General features: G+C 46.6%; 1 pseudogene; it reads right to left on the bottom strand.

Annotated features, from left to right (window-relative positions):
• Positions 1–10,217: 10,217 nt before the first annotated feature.
• Positions 10,218–12,159, bottom strand: LOC119296951 (annotated as a pseudogene).
• Between the last annotated feature and the right edge of the window lie 887 nt (positions 12,160–13,046).

Here is a 13,046-nt window from a genome sequence, read left to right as displayed (position 1 = left end):
CTGAGATCATGCTACCATCCATGTTGGGTAAAAGTATCCCTCGTCGTAGCCTCCAATCATGTACACACCTCCGTAAATAGGTCTTTATTCTCCACACGTTGTAGAGATGACCATACATATGTAGATAACCTGCATAAGAGAAGTACTTTTACTATTAAAAACCTTATCATTTCTACATAGCCAAAGTGATCATACAACGGCAAGCACTCTCACCCTGAGAAGAATCCTAAACTTGTGACCTATCCCATGTAACCAGTTGCCAAAAATATTGGCAACACTAAAAGAGGATACAAGGCAGAAGCTATTTGGATGACTGACCATATAGAACGAGCCAATTTACATTGGAAGAACAAGTGTTTTATTGTCTCATCATGCTGTCAGAAAACACATTGCGTACTTCCATGCCAATTTCTCTTAATAAGGTTATGTTTAGTAAGAATGACTCTGCGACGAAGATACCACGCAAAGATTTTATTCTTAAGTGTTATCTTCATCTTTCCAGATCTCCTTATTATTATCAACTGGCACATCGGATTGGAGCAAGGCTCTATATATAGACTCTACTGAGAATTTTCCACTCCCATGTGGTTACTAACAAAATACATCGGTCCTTGTGATAATTGCACCGTGGACAACCGCTGCACTAGGGAGTTCCACGATTGTATTCGGGTTCCAAGTAAATCTCTTTTGAGCGTCACATTTGGCAGAAATGATTCCAAAACCGTGGCAATAGTATCACACTTGTGACGTACAATATTGTACAGAGCTGGATATTGTTCCCGGAGTGTAGCATCGCCTAACAACTTATCTCCCAGAATCTAATCTCCGAGCCATCCTTAATCGAGAAGGATCCATAGCGGAAGAAATGTTTCTTCGTAGTCATTAGACCCGCCCAAAAGTGAGAGTCCCCAGGCTTCCAGTATACCTGAGATACCGCCTTTGAGCCCCCATACTTCCGCTTTGGGAGGGTTGGCCAAAACCAGCCTTCCGTCGGTAACTTAAACAACCATTTTCCGAGTAGGGCAATATTCTTAACCTCAAGGTCATGAATGCCCAACCTGCTTTGGTCTTTGGAAAGGCAAACCACACTCCATTTAGCCGGTCGATATTTGTTTTTTCGCTATCCCCTTGCCAAAAGAATCTTGATCGGAAGTAATCCAATTTATGTAATACTCCTTTCGGTAGTTGGAAAAAGGAAACCATATATAGTACCATATTCCTTAGTACTGAGTTTATGAGGACCAATCTTCAGCCCAGAGATAGCAGTTTACCTTTCCAACTGCTTAACCTTTTTTGTAGTCTCTCATCGACATGTTTCCATTCAGCATTTGTGAGTCTCCGATAGTGTATCGGTATCCCCAAATATGTGATTGGAAACTGGCCCAACCCACACCCGAACAGGTCAGCGTACAGGTGGGCCTCGTCTTGAGCCTCGCCAAAACAAAACAACTCACTTTTACAAAAGTTTATCTTAAGAGCTGAGAGTTGCTCAAAAGCTGATAAAATTAATTTCAGATTTCTCGCCTTCTCTAGGTCATGATCCATGAAGAGAATCATATCGTCGGCATATTGAATGATAGAGAGACCACCATCTACAAGAAGATTCACTACTCCATCAATTTGGCCATCAACCTTGGCACGTTCAATCATGACAGCTAACATATCCGCCACTATATTGAATAGCATGGGCGATATTGCGTCACCTTGTCTTAATCCTTTCTTCGTTTGGAAGTAGCTTAGTATATCCATCTATATATCTATCTATACCTATACTAATTTGAGACTCCCTAGAAACTACCACGTTAATTAGAAATTATGACCCGTTAATCTCGTGGGACCGAATTATTACGATGGAGACCGACTCATATAACCATGGAAAAAAATAACTCCAGGTTAGAAATTACGAGCCATTAATCTCGTGGGACCGAATTATTACAGTGGAGATCGACTCATATAATCTTTAAAAAAAATCAACTGTCGGGTAACGCGACAGAAAACAAAAAAATTCCGACCTACGCACCAGCCCAGGAACACTATGAAGATTGCATACAAGGTTTGATCTTTTCGTTACCGACTCGTAGCGCAGCGAAAGTAGAGTCGATGACGACTGGCGGTGCAGATCCCCGCAGCTAGGATTTCCAACCTCCCAACCGCGAGGATGTATACCCCCGTCTGCCCCTCGGACAGTCGCTCGGACGATGTCGCAGACAGCCCTTTGGGAGGACCTTTGAAACTCGGACGGTCACTCGGACAGCCCTTCGGGAGGACCTTCGAAACGCGGACGGTCACATGGATAGCCCTTCAGGAGGCACTCTCGAACTAAGACCGAAACTATGATCTCTCTACAGAGTTGCACATATATAGTGTCATCTATCATGCATGGCTTTGCCGTTCAGAACTAGTTCCCACCAGAATCCAGACAGCCTTTCGGCTCTACGAAACTATTTCGCTGGGAGGGAGAGAGCAGACAGATCATTGCATGGCACTTGTATGTGAGAAAGAGTGAGTGTGGAGAGTACCTCTCCACCTCTATTTATAGGAAAACCCAAGGGGTGGAGGGGCACATGAAAAACCCAAAATGCCCACATTTTATGTCACACATAAAGGGCATAAAGGGCATAAAGGGATGACAAGTGGAGCTCCATGGAGGAGCTGCACCCTTGAACATCGCACCTTCATAGGGCCCCCCAAAGGGGGTTCCTTGATCCCCAAGTTCTTCTAGAAGCCTTTTGGGGAAAGCCCTAAAGGTGGCTTTCCATAAAGTAACCCAAAAAGCACTTTAACTATTCATGAAGACATTTTTCTACGTCCATTAAATCCCAAATTATTTCTGTGTGCCTAGAACAATTCCTATACCTGCTAAAAAAAATTTGAATGCATTGTGAAACAATTCCAGAACAATGTTTTTCTTCAGCAAAATGCAACTACAACGGTTCCAGCTGCTTCGGAACATTTCCAGTTCTTATCCCGAAAAATTCCCGGAAGTTTCCAGAATAAAACTGGCACCCTCCAAGAATTATCAGGCATGTGTCGTAACCATTTTGACTTAATGGTATACCTCGAAACAACTTTTCGGTTTTACCGAAACTATTCCGGTGTTCTCTCACCGGAACTTTTCCGTTGACTCCGAAACTTTTTCGGTGAATTTTCTCAGACTCCTTGTCTAGTATTCAGCAGATAGATGACCCTTAAGCGTGTGACCCTATAGGTTCGGTGAAGTATAGACATGACCGGAACTCTTTCTGATCAATGATCAACATCGGAGCCGTGGACACCCATATTGACCCCTATACCCACGAATAAACATTCTAGTGAACCTCCAGTTGCCGTGTGCTATTCCTGTTGCTTCACGATATATTTCAAACACCCGAGGTGATATTTACTTGCATCCCCATGGATAAACAACTCGTCCACTATGCTAGTCACCTCGTTACCGGTTTTGCTCTCTTTTCTCGTTTCCGTGTTCCGCCATCCCTGTGATCAGATCACACTGTGTCTGGCCAGACGATGATGGATACCATAACACCGAGAGGGCCCGAGAATATCTCTCCATCGTCGGAGGTGCAAATCCCAATCTTGAGCTATCAAGTTACTTGACACACTTTTCCATGAACCCGTAAGCCGCCGTAATAGCCAGCCATTTACGGATGACGTTAAACAAACCCCAAAGTTCATGAAGCAAGTATGAAGAAACTCGATACTCTCATGGTCTAAGGAATTATGCAAACGTTAACTATCTCTGTGTTATTAACCATGAACTTATGATGAATGTATCTCATAGCATAACATTAATCGGGTCGATTCAACACAAGTGTTCTCCTAACATTGTGCCCTCAAAATTGCTGGCATAGTCATGCCCATGATCAAGAAAATAGAACCATCATGCAACACTTGAGCTAGTCTTAGAGGTGATACTAGGAATACATTTCTCCGTTTATTATTCCACACGTGCATATGAGTCTTCCTCCGAGCCTCGTGTTATTGCAGACTCGATAACCATAGCAGTTATAGCATGGAACATAAACATAATTATGAACATGGAGATAAATAATAGCATTTATTATTGATGGATAGGGCGGCGTCCCTTGCCTATGCGGCAGTGGCTAGATCCACAGCCGGCATGGTGCTCTTCCCCTCGGTGGAGTCTATGCTTGGAGATGGGCGATGGAAGCCGTGGATCAGGCGTCCGATACATATCCGCCCCGGCATGGCAAGGTGGCGCGTGGAGGACCGGTGAGGGGAGGCTGGAGGCTCCCTGTCGGTGTGCCGACGGCGGCTTTGGTCTTCACAGCGAAGCACCGTTCGGTTTCAGTCAGCTGCTAGATTGGGGGGGGCGTGATTTTCGGTGAAAATCGCGCCGACTACGGTCATGGCGGACCATGGCGGAGTCTATGATGTCGTACCCTTCTTGAGGCATCGTTGTTGTAGGTCATGGCGCCCCACTCGTGATGCTCTGGGGAAAACCCTAGATCTGGGTCTACCGGATCGGACGATGATGGCACCTTCGATGCTGTTGTCCCTCCTGGAGGCATCATTTTGGAGCACGAGCTGACTAGAGGGGACAAGAGGAGGAGCGGTGTTACTTCTACCGCAAGACCGACGGCGGATCCCCGGCAACAGTGGAGATGGACTCGCGCAGGAGGAGGAAGCTGTCTGGCATCATGGTGGCGTTGATAGGCCTGGCAAGGTCGGTGCATCAGTTCTGCTCTGAGGATGGACAGAGGGAAGATGGAGGTGGCGGCCCTTGTAGCGTGCGGTGCTCACTGGGAGTGTGTCAGATCGGTGTGAGACTCAATCCAGATAGTGGCTTCGATGGGACACCCGGTTTTAGATGTTAGGGCATCTCCACTCGTTGCGCCCTCCAGGAGGCGTTTTTTCGCCGTCCTGGGGTTGCCCCGGCAACAGTTTTTACTCTTGGGGGCAAACTCTCCCAGCCATCCCCCCAGGCGATAGCCTTTTTTCCTTTCTTTTGGTCTTCTCTTGCCTGTCATTCAACCAAACAGGTTGTGGGCGTGGTGGTGCTTCAACGATGGTCGAGCTGGACGGTCGCCGGCGAGGAGAGCAGCGGCGGAAGTGCGAGGATCCGCCGGCGGGAGCACGGTGGCCCTGATCTACGCGACGGCCTCCTCCCTGGTCGCACATAGAGGAGCTTCTGGTGGCGCATCACGCGGTCGTCTGATGCCCACAGCATGAACTCCGCGAGCTTGTGCAGGTCCGCGCAAGCGCCGGAGCGCCCCATTCGCCGTTGGCGAAGGGCCACCGCTGTAGGCAGTGTCGGAGGCGACGTCGTCGACGTCGACCAAGAGGAAGAGCCACCGCTGGAGCTGCACCTGCGTGCTTCTCCTGCTCTCCGCGTGGCCCAGCTCCCCCTGCTGCAGCTTGCAGGAGGCCGTCCTCTGGCGTGTTCGCGCAGCCTAGTGGTGGCTCCACGGCAGGGCCGACGAGGAGCTCGTCCAGCGCCGGTGGAGACACCACGGCCTGCACCGGCACCGGCACCGGCACCTGCATTTGCCCGAGGTGGAGGCCGCGGAGCTGCTCGGCCAGCGCGACGGTGAAGGCCTGGTTGCCGCCGAGCATGGAGAAGCGGCCGGCGAGGTCGTTGTTGACGTTGCGGAGCTCGGAGTTCTCGAGGCGGAACGCGGCGGCCTCGCCCGCCGCATCGGTGCGGTGGCTGAGGCAGAGCTCGCCGGCGTCCTGGTACTGGAGCGCGGCGTCCTGGTACTGCAGCGCGGACGGGGGAGCGGAGGAGGCTGCCCGCAGCGAGCACGCTATTCCGCCAGCGTCCATCCGGCCCGGCCGTGGCCAGCTGCATCTTCGACTGCAGCACTGCCCCGGCTCCGCGGCTGCATCTCCGTGGCCTCCGCGCCCGGTGCCGGGGCCGCACGTGGCCTCCGCGCCCGGTGCCGAGGCCGCACGTAGAATGGGACTTGTCACGGCGGCGGATCGACGACGGGTGGCTCTGCTCCTTCCTCGTGCGGCCATGCTTGCTTGTTTCTCCACCCCCTGATGTTCTTGGCCGCCGAGTGCACGTGGTGGGCCTGTGAGGAAAAGAGGAGAGGGAGTGAGGACAGAGGCCGACATGTGGGGTTTTGCATGCAAAAAGTAGTGCCGGCGCCCCCGGCTGACCCCAGCTTTTTGGGTTTCTCTTGCGAGCGCCGGCTGTAGTTTTCGCTAATACCGGCGCAAGACGAGCCCGTGGGGGTGTGGCTGGGACCGCTTTTGACCGCCGGCGCTGAAAAAAAGCTCCTGGGGTCTTCTTGGGGGCCTAGTGTGATGTCTATTTGGTATTACGCCCGGACATTCGGCACGCCTTCATCAAAGGGGATAGGAGTAGCAATAGCGTTGCCAAGATGGTGGCTTCAGACTTAGTGATGTATCACCTTGTATGGTCTTTATGAATAATTAATAATAGTAGTCGACAACCCGTGCATTCGCACGGCTAGATTATTTTCTGATTTTAATTCATAACATTTGTACTAATCATAATTCGTAGAGGCGTGGAATTAGAAAGGAAAAATGTAGTGGTATATGCCCTATTCTTTTAAATAAGCTGCATGAATGTTGCGATGTTGAATGAGAATGGATTGTTATGATGTAAAAACGGTACACATCATATATAGGATTCAGAAAACACAAAGCTGAAGAAAATATTCCGGCAATGAAGTCATGACTTTACATAGATGCTTAATTACTGATTTATATGACACAGCTGGCTGTATCAAACAACGTAAAAATAATCTTCTATAAGTACATCAAATGACTGTAGCTTGGAAAGATGAAGCAACACAAAACCCATATAAGGAAAAATTGCCTTTTGCAGAACAAAGAACTGATTATTTGCAGATATTGTACCTTTGCAGAACATATCGGAAAGACACAACCAAACCTGAGTATACATACAGATTTCTTAGGACTCAAAAACTCATCAATCCATTTTATATGGATCAAAAACCATTAGGGCTTGCTGAACCTAAAAAAGTGGATGGTTGGGCTGGCAATTAGAGACCTAATTTAAAATACCGCAACAGTGTGACTTTAGATGTCGAGTCATCAAATGTTTTGAAAAACTATCATCAGATAATAAAGAGTGATCTAAATTTGCCACCTACGGAACCTTACAAACTTTAAAATTGGTTGTAACATTATTTTATCTTTGATCATAATGATAGCATTATTCAGTGCGACGTTGGTAATCTTCTTGAAAACTACCTTACAGATATTCCGAATAAAGTCAAAATGGCAAATTAATAAGTAATATATAAACACACAAAAATCTCATTTGTAAGAAAGAGACCAATAATTTTAGTGTGCATAATAGGACGTCAAATTCAAGAATCATGAGATACAATCAGACTTTGAGTGGCTCCATGGTCAAACTAATGTACGATATATGCTCATGGGTGAAGCAAGACAACACAAAGGTAAGAGGAAACAATAATCAGAGCTCAGAAGAAGTGGTAATAATATGTAGGTTAGGATCCAAGCTGATGAATTGTGCATTATGTTGCACTCGCAACCTGGTTTTATGAAGCACAACGTGCCATCGACAGTGCATCAGCTAAATAAATATCCATAACTTATGAAGATGTAGAGCATCTCTAGCAAATACCTGAATTTAGCGACACAAAACTCAATGTAATAGCAAAAACTATGGTATTTTTTTCTATCAATATGCCTGCAGAAACGTCGAGCTAATTATACATTTTTGGACAAAAAGAGCTACTCATAATTACTGTTAGTTTGGTAAGGTATATATACTTAAAGCTCATCTTCCATGTGACCATCCCTCCATATTTCTTAGACTTATGGTTCTTCTTTGTAAAATTAACCTGTTTGCAAAAGTGAAGGAAATGCAAAATCATGAACTGAACTGGAGGTCTAGAATATTTAGAAAAATATATATGATAACGAAAGCATGAGCCAAAAATGCTTCTAAGGCCCTCGCATGAAAATATAAACACATAGTTGATATCTAAAGATCACTAATCTGAATGGTAGCTCCGAACTATGACGACCAAAGCATCAGATACAAATGCTTTTAAGGTGCTTATTACATTGTAGCACTACGAAATTATTATAAAGTACAGTGCCACTTTTATTTGCTTTGCAGCAGCTTTGAGGTCACAAACACCCGTATTAGAGTGTGGATAAGTTAACAGAAACGTTGACCAAAATACCAGTTGGGCTGACCAGACCAGGCCATATGGAAAGGAGTAATTTCTTCTGAAACTTGCACTTGGCAACATGCATGGGCAGACTACAGCACTACCCCTCATGGTTTTTGGACAAATGAACCTGTGAGTCTGGTCTCTGGTGATCATGGTGTACGCCTGCTGTAATTATAAAAGCAGCACCAGTCTTGTCTCCATGTAATCAACGACCAATTCAAAAATCATAGTTATAATCGGCTCTGCCTTTTCATGAACAGAAAAAACATACAAATATTTTATATGAGAAAGAAGGGAGTAGGAAACATGATTAGATTGTGAGAGGTAATGCTTAGATTGAATCCTGCACATCAATCTACGTACAATCAAATTCATGTACATCAGTGCAGATGACCCATACCTCCACATGTATGTACAATAATCATGACTTGCATTCCGTAATGAACTGGATGGAAGCAGGTTGTGCAAACCATCATGTACGACAGCACTGACTGAAGCTATCCCAGGTTTTCATCATGGTCATGGTGTCGACTGTCGTCAAGACCGCCTTGCCGCTGGAAGCTTGTTGTATTACTTCCTTGGGGCCTAACTCTTCATCTGGCCTAAACTGCAGCATGGACTGGTACAAAAAATTTACTGCTGATGCATTAGTGTGTGCCTTATGGCCATCCATGCTGGCAATTCCGCGCCTGCGCTTCCAACTTCAATCTGATATGCCGACAACAGTGTCCGACACGACTGCATGCATACCCATGACACTGATCATGGCTGGGCACATCATTGAAAAAGAGAGGGAACAGGAGGGCGGCTAGGACATGTAAAAACGAAAAATATTAATCAATGGCATTGCATGGCGCCATGGCCGTCCGCCGTTGTAATTCGCCGTCGCATGTTGTAGAGCGCTTGGAGGCAGCAAATGGAATACTACATCGATGGTGTTCTTTTCAACCTGCCTTTTCCTGGACAAAATCAGAACACACAAAGATGCTAACGAACAGCCTTGCCATGGCATAACAGGAATCGACCAGAGGAGGATCAACGAACAGCCTTGCCATGACAAAACAGGAATCGACCGGAGGAGGATCTGAGAGACGTGATTCGCCGCCAGATCAAAATCAGAACACACGGGGAGGCAAACAATCAGCCTTGTCTTGCCATAACAGGAACTGACTGGAGGAGGATTTAGGAGGCAAGATTCGCCGCCCATTGTGAGAGGTAACGCTTAGATTGCATCCTGTAGTGGTGGAATTGACAGAAGAAAATACTGGGGCCAAGGGAAGAGAGGTGATTTGTGGCTACCAAATCAAATCTGAAGGCTAAATTTAGTTTCCTTTGCTGAGTCCTGAGATATTAGAAGAGGGGCTGCCTATAGTTTTTGAGAACATGAGATTTTTCTGTTAGGTTAACGAAGATGAAGGAGAGTCGTGCGAGGCTAGGACGCAGGCAAAGAGCATCTTCGATCTGCTTTTTCTAATAGTTATAACGATCTTCAATTTTTTCTTTTGATAAACTAACAATCTTCAGTTTTTTTATAAACTAAATCTTCAGATCTGCTACATCACACGTCTCATAATTTGGAGTTTATTTTTTTTCAACGTGGGTACTTTGAAGGAGTCATCGGAAGATCTAGACTGTAATAATTTGGCCCCACCAGATTAACGGCTCCTAATTACTGATTAACGTGAGAATTTCTTGGGAGTCTGTAATTAGTAGAGGTATAGATATAGATAGATAAATAGATATAGATATAGATAGATAGATAGATAGATAGATAGATAGATATAGATGGCTGCATGCATCATCTAGATGCAGAGGCCGGAGGTACATCCTCCTTTTTTTTAAAATAAAAAAATGTTTGGGCTTTTGTTTAAGATCCGGGGAGCGTCGCGGGCTCAGGGCTGAGGAGTGTGACGCTGCTCGCGAGGGTAATGAATACCACTTAAAAAAAGGGCTTGGTGAATCACTAAAGACACACATATTAATTCGGTCTAATCTGTCCGTGCCTATGCAAACGGCAGGCTCTAGCTGTCCTCAGTCTGCCACCTCCTGCTACTTCAGCCCCTTCTTGTCGTCAGTGGCATTGATGCAGATGATTGAGCCTTGACACGCTTCTCCATTGACCAACATGTCCACAAGAACTCTCGTCACATTCTTCTTCATCCACCTCTTAATAGGCCTTGCGCCATACACCTGCAATACATAGCCCATGCATGCATCGTAAGCGGGACATTCAAACGACTAAGCAAATTTGTATGATTTGATTTGGTAAAAATAACATGTACTTACCGTATCGTGAGATTCTGACCAAATGACGTCCAAGGCGGCATCTGTTGCAAACAGAGAGATGCCTTTCTTAGCGGCCATAGCAACGACACTCTTCATCTGGATTTTCACGATCTCCCTTAGTTCGTCATGAGAAAGTGCCTCAAATATCACAATTTCACTCAGTTTGTTGATAAAATCAGGCTTAAGGCGTTTCTCAACCTGTTTCATGAGAAGATCCCACTAGTAAATATGTTGGTCGTGCCCACAGGTACTTTACAAGGGACAGTTTGGGATACACATACCTGTTTCATGAGAAGATCCCGTGCAGTGGCTATGTTTTCTCCAGCCGTTCCAGCTGATAGGTTCTCTGCTCCAAGATTAGAGCTCATGATTATGATAGTGTCCTTGAAATATACGTTCCGATCCTTTCCATCAATCAACGTGCCATCATCGAGGAGTTGAATGAGAACCTTAAAAATTGAGGGATGTGCCTTATCCACCTTGTCAAAAAGAACGACACTATATGGTTGTCTCCTGACTTTCTCGGTAAGTTGTCCATCTTCCTTATAGCTTCAGAAAGTCAAATAGAAAAGTGAGGCACAAGAAGGAAGTTTGGGAAAGAAATACAAGTGCAAAGAGTGTACAAGTTAAACCTTCCAAGTCCTCCAACGAGACGCGACACGGATCCACTATCAGCATATTCTGACATGTCAAAGCGGACTAACGTCTTCTCGTTGTCAAAAAGCTTCTCGGCGAGTGCTTTTGCAAGCTCTGTCTTTCCAACACCAATCGGGCCCAAAAAGAGGAACGCACCAATTGGTTGGCCAGATTCGTCAAAGCCGACCCTGGAACGTAGAACTTCTTGCGCAACTAAATTAACTGCTTCATATTGTTCAACAACTCTCTCATGCAATCTGTCTACTAGGTGGCTGAACTTCTCCTCCTCGCGGCCAAGTGCAGTGATCGGAATTTTAGTCCATCAGCCCACAACCTTCATATAACAATAGAACATGTCATGAACCAAATGAAACTTACTCACATGGATACGGTTTGCAAAGAATGCTAATTTACCTGTGCAATATGACATGGACCAACGGTTATCTCCTCCACTGCATTTATAGTGCTAGTTTTCTTATTTTTCACCTTTTTTGGTTGATGCAACTTCACAGCAGTGCATGCTTCGTCCATTAGATCAATTGCTTTGTCAGGAAATTGGCGGCCTGATAACAATAAAAATCCACGATCTCTTCAATATGCAGAAACCTATAGGGAAGTAAATCGAACTAGTTCTGAATCACATGACGAACATACCTGTAATATAACGGTCAGCGAGCTGGGCAGCAGAAACAAGAGCGTCGTCCTGAATTATCAGGCCATGGTGATCTTGGTACGGCTGCTTCAACCCCTGCAGGATGGCAAGGGTCGCCTGGACGCTCGGCTCATCGACGTCAACCCTTTGGAACCGTCGCTCCAGTGCCGCATCCCTTTCTATGTATTTTCGGTACTCTTTCGACGTGGTAGCACCTATGCAACGGATGCGACCACGGGCCAACGCCGGCTTGAGGATGTTGGCAGCGTCCACAGTGCCGCCTCTGTCACCAGCACCAACAAGCATGTGCATCTCGTCTATGAAGAGGATCAGTTTTCCGGCCGCATCCTCCGCCTACTTGATGGCATTCTTCAAGCGCTGCTCGAACATGCCGCGCCACTGGGTCCCCGCGACCATCGCCCCGACATCGAGCTCCACCACGCGGGCCCCGGCGAGCGCGTCGGGACCGTCCCAGCAGCGATGCGCTGGGCCAGGCCTTCGACGATGGCCGTCTTGCCGACACCGGCCGCTCCGACGAGCGCTGCGCAGTTCTTGGTCCGGCGGCAGAGGATGCAGATGATGCGGTCAATCTCGTCGTCGCGGCCGATGACAGGATCAGACGCGCCGGCGGCCAAGGTCTTGAGGGTGCCCGTCTTCGTGGAGGAGGGCTTCATCTCTCTCTCGTACAGCTTCCATGCTGTCCAGGACAAACCAACACTAGTGAGGGCCGATACGCCGATTAGGGCCAGCTCCACCATCCCTTTTATCAAGGCCATGTTTGTCATGGCTTTCGATCGATAAGCTACGTATTCGAAGAAGAGCGGCCTGGTTTGAGCTGGCCTGGCTTTGATCGATTTCTTGCTTTGTTTCTCATGGGGACGGGGGTACCACGTATATTTATACAGAGCTGGCGCACCTGGTAAACTACCACTTTTAGTGACTAGTCATACTTGGACACACCTCATGGTGATTGTTCCTAATATAACCGATAACAATGTCGGAGTAGTAGCCAAAATAACAGGAATTGCTATATTTCTCAACCTATCTATCATCTTAAAAGGAAATTTTTATATGGAGCATACATGTGCAAGGAAGTCTTGCCTTGCTGCTACGCCCCAATGGGTTTTCCATTTATAGCAAAAGCACACGCAAGGAGGTGCTGCAGGGGAGCATACCGGCGACGCGCTAGGTTTCCCAAGTAGCCCAAGCAGAGGGACGAGGGGGTTTGAGTGGGCGTCGAGGCTCCGAGTTTCATGATTACGTATTGATGAAAACCACATCAGAATTCATAGAATGACTCACTC

Source organism: Triticum dicoccoides, chromosome 5A (genome assembly GCF_002162155.2).
Source record: "Triticum dicoccoides isolate Atlit2015 ecotype Zavitan chromosome 5A, WEW_v2.0, whole genome shotgun sequence".
Classification (NCBI taxonomy): domain Eukaryota; kingdom Viridiplantae; phylum Streptophyta; class Magnoliopsida; order Poales; family Poaceae; genus Triticum; species Triticum dicoccoides.
This window is presented reverse-complemented; position numbering and strand designations above follow the sequence as displayed.